The sequence below is a fragment of the Arvicanthis niloticus genome, unplaced genomic scaffold (assembly GCF_011762505.2).
Source record: "Arvicanthis niloticus isolate mArvNil1 unplaced genomic scaffold, mArvNil1.pat.X pat_scaffold_689_arrow_ctg1, whole genome shotgun sequence".
Classification (NCBI taxonomy): domain Eukaryota; kingdom Metazoa; phylum Chordata; class Mammalia; order Rodentia; family Muridae; genus Arvicanthis; species Arvicanthis niloticus.
In genome coordinates, this window is record NW_023046301.1 from 23,897 (window position 1) to 39,685 (window position 15,789).

The 15,789-nt window shown below is 40.9% G+C and overlaps 1 pseudogene; it reads left to right on the forward strand.

Moving 5' to 3' along the window:
* The first annotated feature begins 14,257 nt into the window (after positions 1-14,257).
* LOC117702314 (large ribosomal subunit protein eL27 pseudogene) lies at positions 14,258-14,969 on the forward strand (annotated as a pseudogene).
* Positions 14,970-15,789: the final 820 nt, after the last annotated feature.

Below are 15,789 nucleotides of genomic sequence, written 5' to 3' on the forward strand. Positions count from 1 at the left end.
CCAAAAACCACAGAGTGAGCTGTGATCTTACACCTCTCTATCTTTAAGGGTGCTAATAATGTTTTACCTGCACATTCCTCTTCTCTTTGGTCACTTGTCAGATTCCTGTTCATCCCTGAAGAGGCAGCACAAGGAAGGAAAAGACTTCCTTTACTCTCCTACTTCTGTTCTTCCTCCAAACCTCTGTACATTCTTCCCCTGTGCTTTTCGTTTAAAGAAGTATCTTCAACCAAAAGGCTCCATAGTTCACCTCTACTCACAGCTGTCACCATCTGTCACAGGGTAGCACACAGTAGGCTTCTCCTGGACATGCTTGCTGCGATGAAACACTTTCTCTGTGATTTTACCTGGAGACAGTGAGGTGAGGTGAGTCAGCCTTCCAGAATGAGAGCCCTGCAGTCACAAACCCAACACAGGTTGTACTGAGAAACTGAGTCCTTTTATAGCCAAGCTGTGGAGACATAGCTCAGTGTCTGTCCCTCACCTCAGCCCACCTCACACAGTAAGTTACAGCTTCATGGGTGATTAGTTCAAGAAAACCTTGAATCTGAAAAGGCCTTGAATGAGTACTTTGAAGACCCTCTGGTGTCTAGATAGAAAGAAGGTTCCAAAGTGAGAATTTTTATCATTTAAGGGAGATTGGCAGATTAGGGAACTGAGATCTGTGGTGGGGGCTGTTCATGTAGCTTAAGCTCTGAACTATAAGAGATGCTGCTACTTAGAATTTGGATTGCTCTCTGTGTATTTCTATGTCCATTCAGAGCATATCAATGTGTCGTGTGTGTGTGTGTGTGTAAGAGAGACAGAAACAGAGAGACAGAGACAAAGACAGAAACAGAGACAGAGTATATTTACATGAATAATTGTGAGTTTATGACATTGCTCTATATAAAAATATGTTTCAAAGTTTATCTATATTTTATATATGCATTTGGAGTATGGCATGTCTATATGTCTCAGTATACAGTATATACAAGTTCTTGCTGCTACAACAGACCAACCTCAAAAATCTCACACTTTAACTTACTGTATGTAAATTCCAGTGAGGCCAGGGACTCACTGATAAAATTCCCACTCAAGGGTTTCAAGTTTCTTTCTCTTATGAGTAATCATTTAGTGTTGAGTGGGATTGATGCAGTAAAGGAAAAGAGTAGTGCAGGATTAAATACTTTCTAAGGCTGGGGATGAAAATTGTTTATATAATTTTGATGCAGACTACTTAACAAATGCAAATATGTAGTGCACAGCCTCGCCGATAAGGAGAACGCCACACTCAGGATTCTTCTGACAGCATTTATTGAATAGCTCTCATGATGGTGAGGTGGAGGGAAGGACGCCGAGCTCAGAAAGCCCGCTGCTTAAATAGAGCTTTGTGAGACGTGCAGATCCCTCATTGGCTCAAATCTCTCATCCAATTGTCATACTCGGTTTTCGCGCCATGCGCAGGCGCATTCTCAAGTAAAGCTTCTGTGAAGAACCAGGAAGCAGAAGCCTGCGCCATCTTTTAATGGCAAATGCGGCTCCTCACATCTCCCCCTTCCTTATTAAACTGCAACAACAATCGAGGACTGTTAGGTTGCCGATCTAGCCCACCGTTCTACCAATAGGCATTCAAGGCAGTTAAACAGTACGAGACCCTCCACACCTTTTATCCCGTGCAATGGGAACCTGAGCCCTGGGAAGTGTGGAGGACCACCACTAGGATACCTGGTGCAATGGGAACACGAGCCCTCAGGATATCCTATTAAGTGATGGTGTCTCATTGTTTAAGCAGATTCAACCAGGCTTGAGGGGATGTTCCCTGCTCCACGGCAAGCAATGCTTGCGTGATCACCACCTTATCCTTTTGATGTTGTTGTTTGAATTTGCAGAGCAACCAGAGAGTAAGCAGCACTCCCCCAAAGATCATGCAGCCAAATAACCCTATCCCCACCCATTCCTTACTGCCCAAGTAAAATTTTCATATTGAATGGAGGTATTTATATACACAAGCAGGAGAACACAGGTGAAAACACTTTACCACGTGCACCATACAGCTGAGGTCACTAAACAGCAAAACAAGCTATGTGGGATAAACAATATATTTATCAGAGTGTGCTTCAGCTGTTATAGGCTTTTGACAACCAAGTCTTTCATCAGGGTATATGGTTCCAGATGGCTGCAAAGTTGATCTAGCCGCTTTTATCTGTTGCCGTACCAAAGCCATCAGTTTGTTGAACAGCATAAACCCGAGAGACAAAAGACTTAATATCTAAACTGTTGATATAAAAGCAACACTCTTTAAGGCAACACACAACTTCCCCTGTTGGAGAAGTGAAAGGTCTAAGCCTTGTACCCACAAATTTATACCAATGAAATCCTTGAATTTTGCCATCAGCTTAGTAACAATTATACAGATAAAGACAGCCTAATATTAACCACCTCAGTCCCCAAGTCCAGGGAATTGGGGCGCCGACTCTTCATTAACTTCTTCAAGCTGAACATGGGCGTTGACTTTTAGAAGAGGAATGAGGGGAAGGGTAAATTGAAAGCATCTGAAATCTGTCTTAACTGCATCCAGCTGGAAGTCCAGGGCATCAGTGAACATGCAGGTGATAAGATTCATTCTCCAAAGCTGTGTATTCTGCAATATACAAATCTCAAAACAAGGTTTTAGTATCTAGATAATTATTTTGATTCTCTGAAATCTAGTGTTCTGGAGTCCTACCTCTGTCATGTCTGATCCATATAATTCTGGAAGACATAACTACTACCTTAATGACCTCATCAGAAAACACATAGAAAAACTTTTTTCAAATCAGCCTTTCCTTAAGCCAGTAACCAGAAAAACCTTTAGAGTTTTTATCCAGAAAAATATTATACAACTCAGAATCACACCCATTTTGAAAGTTAAATCAATTAACATTATCATTCTGCTTAGCTCTCTGTCTAGAGCAGCCTTCTATTTATTCCTCGCGTCTTTAAAGCCTTTTTCATCTGTTTTTACTCACTTATTTCTTGCCCCGTTTTTGTTACTATGCAATCACCTTTGTTTCACTTCCAAATTCAGCCAGCTCTGTCAGTCGACTAGTTCTCCAGCGCAGGAGTGAGGATGACCGCTTCCAATTCCCGTGGTGTCCTACACTGTATCCCGCTTACTGGAGCTCTAACATTGAGACTCTGTCCAAATTAGCCTTTCCTTCTTAGTTTTCTTCTCTATCCTAGTTTTCTTTTCTATTTTGTTAGCGCTCTCTCCCTTTTCTGCTTCTGATAGGCTATCTTGTTGTTAAGCCAAACAAGATCCACCATACCTTGCAGAAAAGCGTCTAGACTCTCCACGCTGCCAGTTCTGAATCCTCTGCGAGCCAACAGGGTCCTTCGTGACTGGTCAAAACTCCGAGATGTTCAGCTCCGCCCGGGTTTCAGTACCAAATGTAGCGCACAGCCTCGCTGATAAGGAGCACGCCACACTCAGGATTCTTCTGACAGCATTTATTGAACAGCTCTCATGATGGTGAAAAGGGGAAGGACGCCGAGCTCAGAAAGCCCGCTGCTTAAATAGAGCTTTGTGAGACGTGCAGATCCCTCATTGGCTCAAATCTCTCATCCAATTGTCATACTCGGTTTTCGCGCCATGCGCAGGCGCATTCTCAAGTAAAGCTTCTGTGAAGAACCAGGAAGCAGAAGCCTGCGCCATCTTTTAATGGCAAATGCGGCTCCTCACATCTCCCCCTTCCTTATTAAACTGCAACAACAATCGAGGACTGTTAGGTTGCCGATCTAGCCCACCGTTCTACCAATAGGCATTCAAGGCAGTTAAACAGTACGAGACCCTCCACACCTTTTATCCCGTGCAATGGGAACCTGAGCCCTGGGAAGTGTGGAGGACCACCACTAGGATACCTGGTGCAATGGGAACACGAGCCCTCAGGATATCCTATTAAGTGATGGTGTCTCATTGTTTAAGCAGATTCAACCAGGCTTGAGGGGATGTTCCCTGCTCCACGGCAAGCAATGCTTGCGTGATCACCACCTTATCCTTTTGATGTTGTTGTTTGAATTTGCAGAGCAACCAGAGAGTAAGCAGCACTCCCCCAAAGATCATGCAGCCAAATAACCCTATCCCCACCCATTCCTTACTGCCCAAGTAAAATTTTCATATTGAATGGAGGTATTTATATACACAAGCAGGAGAACACAGGTGAAAACACTTTACCACGTGCACCATACAGCTGAGGTCACTAAACAGCAAAACAAGCTATGTGGGATAAACAATATATTTATCAGAGTGTGCTTCAGCTGTTATAGGCTTTTGACAACCAAGTCTTTCATCAGGGTATATGGTTCCAGATGGCTGCAAAGTTGATCTAGCCGCTTTTATCTGTTGCCGTACCAAAGCCATCAGTTTGTTGAACAGCATAAACCCGAGAGACAAAAGACTTAATATCTAAACTGTTGATATAAAAGCAACACTCTTTAAGGCAACACACAACTTCCCCTGTTGGAGAAGTGAAAGGTCTAAGCCTTGTACCCACAAATTTATACCAATGAAATCCTTGAATTTTGCCATCAGCTTAGTAACAATTATACAGATAAAGACAGCCTAATATTAACCACCTCAGTCCCCAAGTCCAGGGAATTGGGGCGCCGACTCTTCATTAACTTCTTCAAGCTGAACATGGGCGTTGACTTTTAGAAGAGGAATGAGGGGAAGGGTAAATTGAAAGCATCTGAAATCTGTCTTAACTGCATCCAGCTGGAAGTCCAGGGCATCAGTGAACATGCAGGTGATAAGATTCATTCTCCAAAGCTGTGTATTCTGCAATATACAAATCTCAAAACAAGGTTTTAGTATCTAGATAATTATTTTGATTCTCTGAAATCTAGTGTTCTGGAGTCCTACCTCTGTCATGTCTGATCCATATAATTCTGGAAGACATAACTACTACCTTAATGACCTCATCAGAAAACACATAGAAAAACTTTTTTCAAATCAGCCTTTCCTTAAGCCAGTAACCAGAAAAACCTTTAGAGTTTTTATCCAGAAAAATATTATACAACTCAGAATCACACCCATTTTGAAAGTTAAATCAATTAACATTATCATTCTGCTTAGCTCTCTGTCTAGAGCAGCCTTCTATTTATTCCTCGCGTCTTTAAAGCCTTTTTCATCTGTTTTTACTCACTTATTTCTTGCCCCGTTTTTGTTACTATGCAATCACCTTTGTTTCACTTCCAAATTCAGCCAGCTCTGTCAGTCGACTAGTTCTCCAGCGCAGGAGTGAGGATGACCGCTTCCAATTCCCGTGGTGTCCTACACTGTATCCCGCTTACTGGAGCTCTAACATTGAGACTCTGTCCAAATTAGCCTTTCCTTCTTAGTTTTCTTCTCTATCCTAGTTTTCTTTTCTATTTTGTTAGCGCTCTCTCCCTTTTCTGCTTCTGATAGGCTATCTTGTTGTTAAGCCAAACAAGATCCACCATACCTTGCAGAAAAGCGTCTAGACTCTCCACGCTGCCAGTTCTGAATCCTCTGCGAGCCAACAGGGTCCTTCGTGACTGGTCAAAACTCCGAGATGTTCAGCTCCGCCCGGGTTTCAGTACCAAATGTAGCGCACAGCCTCGCTGATAAGGAGCACGCCACACTCAGGATTCTTCTGACAGCATTTATTGAACAGCTCTCATGATGGTGAAAAGGGGAAGGACGCCGAGCTCAGAAAGCCCGCTGCTTAAATAGAGCTTTGTGAGACGTGCAGATCCCTCATTGGCTCAAATCTCTCATCCAATTGTCATACTCGGTTTTCGCGCCATGCGCAGGCGCATTCTCAAGTAAAGCTTCTGTGAAGAACCAGGAAGCAGAAGCCTGCGCCATCTTTTAATGGCAAATGCGGCTCCTCACACAAATACATAATTCTAATTTAACCTCAGTGGAGAATGAGAAATACAATCTCCAGTAGCCCAAGGTAGAAGAATGGAATTGGGAAAACATTTGGTATTATCTCTATCATACTTTGTCTTCTCTATGTGATACATCTAAATACACACACACACACACACACACACACACACACACACATTGCCCCCCACACACACAAACACCCCTTCATAGAGTTTAGTCATGTGTTTGGTGTAGCACTTCCCCCATCCCAGGTGCGGGAGGGCAAATGGCACTGATTACTTGTATTCCCAGATGGCCATTTACAAGAAGCCAACCTCAGTCTCTCAGCACACCTTCAGAATCCTGATGGAGTCATCTCAAAGAAGCCTCCTGGGGAAGGAGAATGGCTCTGAGGCTAATGAACCATCCCAGGACAGGAGCAGGGAAATTTCCTACCTCATTAATGAAGGAGAGGGATTAGCAGCTAGCTCATTGGGAGATTTGTGTGGATTTTCCCCTTGGGGGATTAGAGTTACACTAATGGGGCCCTCAAGTCCTCAACTCTTTCTTTCTCAACCTGCTTATCCAGATAAAGCCGGGCTGAAACAAACATCCAATAATTACAAAAAATTTTCACAAGTCAGAGAATCATACAAGTCTGTTTCCTTACTCTCACAAAAGGGTAGGTGGCTTCCCTTATGTGATGGCAAAGTATTCACCACACATCTACTGTCTACTGTGGCATCACAAAGAGACTGCTTCCTTGTCCTGTCCCACAGGGAGATGCAGCATCACGTCTATGGATATGCACAACTGTGATGCATAGAGTGTCTATCTACCCTGTGTTGCATGTACTTCTCTAGAAAGTATAAACATGTTGGTTTCATTTTCCTTCTAATCTTAGATCCACATCCCTCAAAATGCGTGATCTTTATATTTCAGCTGCCAGAGGTTTACAACAATGGTTCTCTGTGCCACTTTAGGGCATTCAATGCTAGTACTGGGTTTATTTGTTTGTGTGCCCGTGAGTGTGTCTATTTGCATATCTGTTTCTGTGTTCCTTTCTGTGAGCCCAGGGGTGCAAATGGGAGGACAATCTTGGGTGTCATTCCTTGTCTTTAATTTATCTGAGACAAGGTCTCTGCTGTTCACTGCTGTGTGCTCCAGGCTAGTGGTTCATGAGCTTCTGGTGATTCTCGTGTCTTTATTTCTCATCAGACCTTAGGAGAACTGGGATTATAGGGTGTGCTACTTCACCAGGTTCAGGGCATCAAAACTCAGGTCTTCATCCTTAGACAACAAGCTCTTAACCCACAAGCCATCTCCCCAGCTACAGCATCTAAATCTTTAACAGCTCCCTTGGCAATTCTCATACTCAGTTAGATTAAGAATCATCAATGTATGCCTGGGGTCTTTATCTAGCCTGATTATCAATAATGATTTCCATTTAGTGATGTGGCAGGTGGTGGGAGGAAGTGACCTGAGGTTTGCTCTGGCTCTCAAAGAAACTCAACATCAAAAAAAACAAAAAAACAAAAACCAAAAAACCAAAAAACCAAACAAAGTCAGAACTACAAACACCTGCTGCTCCTGTGTCTGGTTAGAAATGTGAGGAAGATGCATATTTGACCAAGGGCAACATCCCAGCAACTTTTTTTCTCATGAGCATTGAGTACAAGGTGTGTTGCATGGAGTTTCCATTGAAATGACTCAGCATAACAGAAGATGAGCTTTGAAGATATCCCATATTGCATAGAATGAATATTACTTGATTGAGAAAACCTAGAAAAGTGAGGAGAAGAAAGACTAGTCATTGTAGGGAAAGAGGATACAGGAACTTGGCAGAAAGCTATAGACAAAGCAAAAGAAATTCTCTGCTGGACAGGAATGACTAGAGAATGCTCAGGATCAATCATTCAACATAAAGTTGATCCTCATCAGACATGATGCCCATATCCTCTATCTTAATAATCAAAGTTGTTGTTCTAAGTCTTACATGCAGCACATTTGAAGCATTAGTATCTTGGAGGAGACCAATCAGCCACGAAAGTGCATGCTGAATAGGAGGAGGTGAAGGCACATATGTGTAGGTGTTCTCTCTTGTAATTCCAATATAATGATGGCAGCACAGTACTGGGAAGAGGGGGTGTCCTTGACTTCTAGGAAGTGGCCAGGTCTGGAAAAAAGGAAGGTCTACTATAAAGACAGAAATGAAGAGAAAGTTCAACAGAGACATGAGTTGCAGTGTGAAAGAAGAGGGAGGCCAGCATTTATTCACACAGCCAGCAAGGACCATGCTGAATATTTTGCATACATTAATAAGCTGAATAATGATACACATTATCACAGAATGTATATCTATCTCAGAAGAGGAAGATTGACAATGGCTAATACACTTAAAATGGGTAAGTCACATGATGGGTGACAAGGTGGCCGTGTGGTGGAAAACAAGCAAAAGTACAGCAAGTAAAGGGGGTGGATCAACCCCGTCAAGATGGCAGAGGGGACAGGCCATGTCCAGATTTAAAGGCCTCCATTACACTGGTGTGGTAAAGATACTGAGAGTCGAGAAGAAGGCTGGAAGGAAGAAAGGGGGCTGACTGGAGCTCTCTGGGGACTAGGTAGACACTAAAGACGGAAGCACTCACGGTGTTTAGTAAAGTAAGTGAGGTCCAAGCAGAGGAGGTAAAGAGAGTGCCAGTCCCCATTTTAACATAAATAGATAAAAAATTGATAGTGCTTAAAATGAAGCAAAGATGGAGAAATGTTATACAGATAGTTCATATGCTACTAGAAATTCAGGGGAAAGGTGGCCAGAAACACTCAATACATCGCACATTTTCAGGACATGGTTTTCTTTTCACCTTCAGATGTTTTACCTGCTTTTTAAAATAAGAAGTTTGGAACTGATAGTCTGTGCCCAAATATGCTTTCATATTGGACCCTTTAAAGATCCTGGAGATGGTTAGTTAGCCATATAGTGATAATGATGAACTATAGTTTTGTGTCCAAGACTATTTGGAAAACAGAGATAAGGTGAAGATTCTCATTCTTTCAGATTTTGATCCTGGAGAGCATCTGCAGAGCCCAGGCACAGCTTCTGCAAAGCTGGCTTCAAGCTCACTCTCTCAAATAGCCACATGGAGACAAGTGTAGATGGGCTTCCTGTACAAGGCATCAGCCAACAGGAGAGAAAAGAGAGAAGATACAGCCTTGCAGCACCTTTCACTGCCACATGCAGGTCTACCAGCAAAACTTGACTAAGCAGACAGCCTGCCTATGGACAGTTACTCCTTTCTTGCAAAAGTAGTAATACAGCACAGTACATGACTAGGAATGTGAGCTAAACCTCCCTAGTGATGAGAGGTCAGAGTTAGAAACAATATGCCTAACTTAGCGTTGAGTTCAACAAGTAGGTAACATGGCCAGAAAATGGGTGCAGTGTGTGTGTGTGTGGGGGGGGGCAGATGTGTATCAAAAGAGTGGAGTAGAACAGATTTAAAGAGTGAAGAGAGAATGGTTTTCCCCCTCCCCTATCTCCTCTGATTTTCCCACCTCCCTCTCTGCTCTCTGTTTCTTGATATTTTAACTGAGGGATACATTTCCCATCTGTGTGTGGAAATAGTAAATGAGTAGTTACATACCCCAAACTGAGCTTCACATCAAACTTCCGGGCTGGAGAGAGAATTTTGGAATACAATCACGAAAAAACAGTACAGGAAAGGCAGTTTTCGTTTCTCAGAGAAGCAGCCTCAAAACAAACAAACAAAACAAAACAAAAATAACCTGAAATGCAAAGCTAAGTAAGCATGGTGGGGAGTAATGCCAGAAATCTGAAGGCCAATATTGAGTTTGAAATTAACCCAGGCTAGACATGGGCTACATAATGAGATCTTGTCTCAATGACTCCAAAATTACTGGCATTTAGTATTTGTCAAGAATGAGGATGTTCTAGCAGTAGACTGGAAAGGACAAACTCCCCAGGGGGAACTTAGACCAAGGTAAAGATTGTTTTTACTCTGCATCTGCACAAGCTTAGGTGAGAATTTCTGCCTCAGTTCCCTCCTAGTTTACCCCAGCATACTCACCTTCACATAGTCAACCACACACACGCTGTGACTAAGCAAGGTCATGTCAGAAATATACAATGTGAAACTTTCTACCATTTCATTCTCTGCATCCTCGTGATGAGAAGCAAAGGTTGTGCAGAGTTGCCTAGGATGCCTGGACTATCCATTCTTATGAAATAAGGATTGGTAAACTTTCACTATAAAGGTCAGACAGTCCGTGTTTTAGAATTTTGTGGCCCCCTTGCTTTTGTACATCTCTGTTGTAAGCACTCAACTCTGCTATTGCTGCTTGAAAGCAGCCATAAACAAGAAGTGAAAAATACGCACAGCCATAGCTTACTGCCTTCCCTGGCTCACATAACATTTTGCTGTCTAGTAAAATTGAGTTTTACAGTTCTGCTTCTAGTAATGGTGAAGTGGCTTGTATTCTTGTACTAGTGCACACTTCCCACAGATAAGACATGAGGAGAGGTAAAAAGTTATGTATCTATATATTCAGAAATCTTGGAAAGGACCAAGAACAGGGCAACAGGCACGGCCCATCTGTACAAGTATACAAAAAAAAAAAAAAAAAAAAAAGGAATGGTGCACAGTGAGTTTTCTATTTGTTATGCCTGAGGGAAAACTTTAGTCTATTTAATCTACTTTTTCTTTCTTCAGAAAATCTGGAATCCAGTTGAAATCTTGTTAAAGAAACAGAGGACAGAGTTCAAGCCAAGCATACCAGATAGGAAGTGAGGTGAGAAATTCCAAGAAACTTTTTTCAGAGAAAGTTCAAAGTTCTACATATAAACTTGTCCCTAATCTTTAGTTGGTAACTCAACTGCACATACATGAAGCAAGCTTCAAGCATCTCAACTAAAGTTGGAAAAACTGAACACTTAACCCAGTTGTTGACAACTATAGGAAATCTAGACTCTAAAATACGAGCTGAGTGCTGAGCTGCGTAAACCTGCAGAGAGAGAATACATACATACATACATGCATATGTACATACATACATACATACATATATGTATGTGTTCCGTATGTGTGTCTGTGTGTGTCTATGTGTGTGTATATATGTATCAGAGATAGAAGCACAGAGACATTAAGTGAAACAGTAGAGACAGACAACCAGACATAGATGTCAAAGGCACAGAGAAATGAGAACAGGAAGAGAACAGGCTCCATGACAAGATGTGTAAATATTCCTTAGTTGATTATTCACCTTATTGGTAGGTCTCTGAAATATGAGAGTAATATTTTTATGAGGTTCAAAAAGCTGTCCACACCTCCCACCCGCCCCTCCGTATCAATTGTTAAGCCTGGTAGAGTCTCTCAGTGATCCTATGAAAATAAGTACTCTCTAATTTTTTTATAATATTTTAAAAAATATTTTTGTTTATGTTTTCTTACAGGTCACCCCTCGCTAGGTTGCTTTGTTTGACAAATTATTTGTTTTGACAAATTAACCACTAGTCTTCATAAGAGACTTCAGTATTTTCTGGTGTTTCTTGTTCTCAGTCCTTAATTGACCCCATCAAGAATGATAGGTCCACTTGTCATGGGCTCAGTTGTCACATATTTCAAGCTGTCCGTCTCTATGATGTCATCTAACCCTCTGTGTAACTATTTCCCCAATACTCCCATGAAGTATATTGTGGAGAGACTTTATTCTGCTGCTTCTAGGAGCAAGGTTGTCTATGTAGCATAATAGTTCCCACCCACCGTTGATATTCTCCCTAGCCTGGTCATAGGATCAAAATACCTCTGAGTCCTATGATGCCAGAGGCACAGCTGTTCACAATGTCTAACCATGGCCTCTGTGTTTGGCAAATTAAATAGACACAATTATTATGATTTTTGTAAACTGACTTTAAACCAACTCTTGTCATCGTTCCAACTAAATGGTTCTTTTTCCCCTTCTTAATAAAATTCGCTGGGCATTTACCTTGGCTGTGTGTTTATCTAGATAAATCATTTCCAATTTCCTATCAATCATAGCAAAAGTGGTTGACATTTTGAATAGAAAAAAATTCTAACTCTTCAGACTGATGTTAAATTGACAATGACATTTAAATTGATTGCTTTTACCCTAAGTAGTCTATCTGCCTAAGGAAGGCCATGATCTTTTTAGGGTTTCTGGTACTAGTGGGTTAAGATGAAGACATAAAAAAAAAAAAAAAAAAAAAAAAAAAACTCAATTTCCCAACCAAATAAGCCAAACATTAAAAACAACAACAGCAATAAAATGTAGACTAGCTACTATGAACAATCTCTTCATTATTTTCTTTTTTTCCCAAATGTTACAGATATAAGCCACATACATGTCCAGAGCATTTGGAGGCAAGAGAGAGGTTCAATTCAATATTGTTTAGCTCTTAAAAAAGTAATACATCCTCACAAGTAAGCTGGCCACTTACACTTTTATTTTATTCCTCTTTTGTAAGAAAAAAAAGGCAAAGGAAAAAAAAAGCAAAAGCAGACCTCTAGCAATGGCTCAGTTGGAAGGTATATGTTTTACAGGATTTTTCTGTTGCTGTGATAAAATATGCTGAAAGAAATCAACTTAACAATTTGAAAATGTATATTTTAGCTTTTGGCTAGTAGTTCAAAAGTTCAGTCCATCATAGTGAGGAGAATGTAGTCTACCATCAGAAAGAAAGCAAGACAGACACGTCAAAAGTTCAGTTTGTCACATTGCACCTCCAGGAAGCCAAGAACAGTTGATGCTGCTGCTCAGCTAGTGTCCTCCTTTTGAAGCATCTATGACACAAGCCTAGAGAATGGTGCTGCCCATTGTAGAGTCAGCTATTATTGTAGAGTCAATTATTATTATCAAGATAAGCCCTCAAAGGCATGTTCAGAAGATTACATTCTAGGTGATTCTAGATTCTATCAAACTGACAACTGAAATCAACCATGACCCTGGGCAAGAATGAGGATATAAGTTTGGATCCCCAGAACCCATGTGGAGCACCTCTAATGCCAGTGTTCTTATAGTGAGATGGGCTATTAAGACAACAGAATAATGGAGGCTTGTGGGCCAGCTAACCTGAGATATATAGTAGCACGACAATAAAAAGCCCCTGTCTTAAGCAATGTGAAAAGTAAAGACAACTCTGATTTCTATGTATGTACCTTGGCACATATGTACCACACACTCATGCACATGAATAATGAATGTGTGCACATGCACATGTGTGTGTGTGTTTGTGTGTTTATGTGTGTGTTTGTGTATGTGTGTGAGTGCACATATAGAAACATTAAGGGAACATAAAACTGTCAACTCATATGTACACTGAGAATGAGGAAAAGATAGCAGGAAAAACCAGATGTTAGGGTTCATATGTAAGGAAAACTTAAAATAGAAAATTGTTATAAAGTTAGTTCCTAAGGTATCAATAATGAAAGTTAAAAAGAATCCTGAGCAATATCACAAACACCACTAACACATCTGGGATTGTGAGCAACAGTGAACTGACAAGAGGAAGTTTATAGAATTCTGCTTTAGGGTATCATTAGGTCCTACATTCCAGTGGATCACTGTCACAATCAATTAAATCTCTGTATACAAGCTTATACAATGGGAGACAGATGAGGACAGGGAAAATTTACTGAGACAAAGTGGGTAGCGTTTGAATATTAAATGCTCCTGAACTAGAACAGTCAGGTCTAACATCAGGTCAGGTATCAAAGAAAGTTGTTTTTGTGTTTTTTGTTTGGGTTTGGTTTTTGGTAATGTGATTAGCTCATAAGAAAACACTAAAGGCACTGATATCAGGTTTGTATTGGTGACTGTTCTAGGACCAAATAAGAAAAACAACACAAGGGAAGAAAATTTCACCTTAGCTTCTATTTTGAGAAGGGATAAACCTATCATAGCACAGCAGTCCTGGCCTCATGGGTGTAAAGCAGTGGCCACCTTCAGTCAGGGAAAAGAAAGCAGAAAGGAAGCAGGTCCAGGATACAAAACCCAAGGCCCACCTAAAAGTGTCCTTTAGGTGTTTGTGATATTTCTCAGGATTCTTTATAAATTTCACTATTGACATCTTAGGAACTAACTTTATAAAACTCTTCTGCCTCTTCTTCTGCCAAGGCCTCACCTCCTAGAAATTCTCTAAATGTCTAAATAGCACCATCAGCTGGGGAACAAGCATTCAAATACATGAGATTATGTAGGACATTTCACATTCAGACCCTAAGATGTTGCCCCCTTCAAAAACATTCAGGCCCTAAGATGTCCCCCCAAAAAAGTGACTATACCTCTTTTATGAGTCTGCAACATTCATAAGCATAGCCACAAGCTCAGAACTCCATTGGGCACTCGAGGACCCCTCTCTTCAATATGAATGGATAGTTAAAATTACCAGATATGTATCTAAGGAAAGTTCTAAGTCCAAAGTCCCCAATGAGAGCTGAAGTGTCCTCCTTTCCTCTCTGCTGGGTGCTAGCTGCTTGCTGTAGAAATGAGCAAGTTCATGAAACTCAGGGAAGTGGTGCTGATCCTAGCGAGATGCTACTCCAGACACAAAGCTGTTGTCATGAAAAACATTGATGGTGGCACTGCCCTTACAACCATGCCCTGGTTGCTGGAATTGACCACTATGGCTGAAAAGTGACAGCTGCCATGGGCAAGAAGAAAATCACCAAGATATCAAAGATCAAGTCCTTTATCAAAGTTTATAACTACAATAGCCTCATGCCTACAAAGTATTCTGTGAATATTCCTTTGGACAAAACTGTTGTCAAAAAAGATGTCTTGCCGGGCAGTGGTGGCACACGCCTTTAATCCCAGCACTTGGGAGTCAGAGGCAGGCGGATTTCTGAGTTCCAGGCCAGCCTGGTCTACAGAGTGCGTTCCAGGACAGCCAGAACTACACAGAGAAACCCTGTCTCGAAAAACCAAAAACAAACAAACAAACAAACAAACAAAAAATAGATGTCTTTAGAGACCCAGCTCTCAAACACAAGGCCAGGCAAGAGGTCAAGGTGAATTTTGAGGGATGATACAAGAAAGAGAAAAATGAATATTTTTTTCCCAGAAGCTTCCATTTTAGGTATATTTTTGATTCTGTCATTAAAAATTAAAACAAACAAATAAATGAAACCCTTGTGTCTACTTGCTTGCATGTGTACCAAAAAGAAGACAGACAAAACAAGTTATCAATGAAAACAAAATACCTCAAAATGAAACAGAAACTACACAAGGAGAAAAATGTCATGAGGATTTGATGGGTATCTCCAAGGAGAGTGGCATATATGCTTTCATGGGACATTGAGAAAACAATATTTTTTAAAAGAAAATATTTAAAAACTACAAGAGAACAAATGCAAACTTCAAAAGAGGCAGATGGTGTCTTGTCTGATTTATTTCCTCATTGAGAAGATGAGCAGGCTAGAAGAAAGCAGATGTCCAGCAGAAGAAATAGACATTGTGTAACAATTGACGATGGCAAACCTTGGGGTGGGACTCCATGTCTGCCTATGTATGATCTTAGCACTCAATAACCTGAGGCAGGAGGACTAAGATTTCCAGGCTATTCTGGGTTATAGAGAAAGAGCCTATCTCCAAAAAGTGTAGACTAGAACAACACCAAAATAAAACCCTAAAACCTACAGGAGATAAAAGTCATTTAAGAAATATTTTAAGAAATTTGCAAGAACTGAACACCTTGACTTTTTTAATTGAGAGGATCCCAGAATCCAGCTTAATGGGGAAACAAAATAAACCAAATGTTATTCTCAAAAATAGTTCAGAACAATGAGTTAGGGCATTATCATATGAACTTCCAGTGGAAAAAACAGCATTGTTTCTTAAAACAAGTCATGAAACAAACAAACAAACAAAAAAGATGAAGGAATGCCTTTAAAATTCTC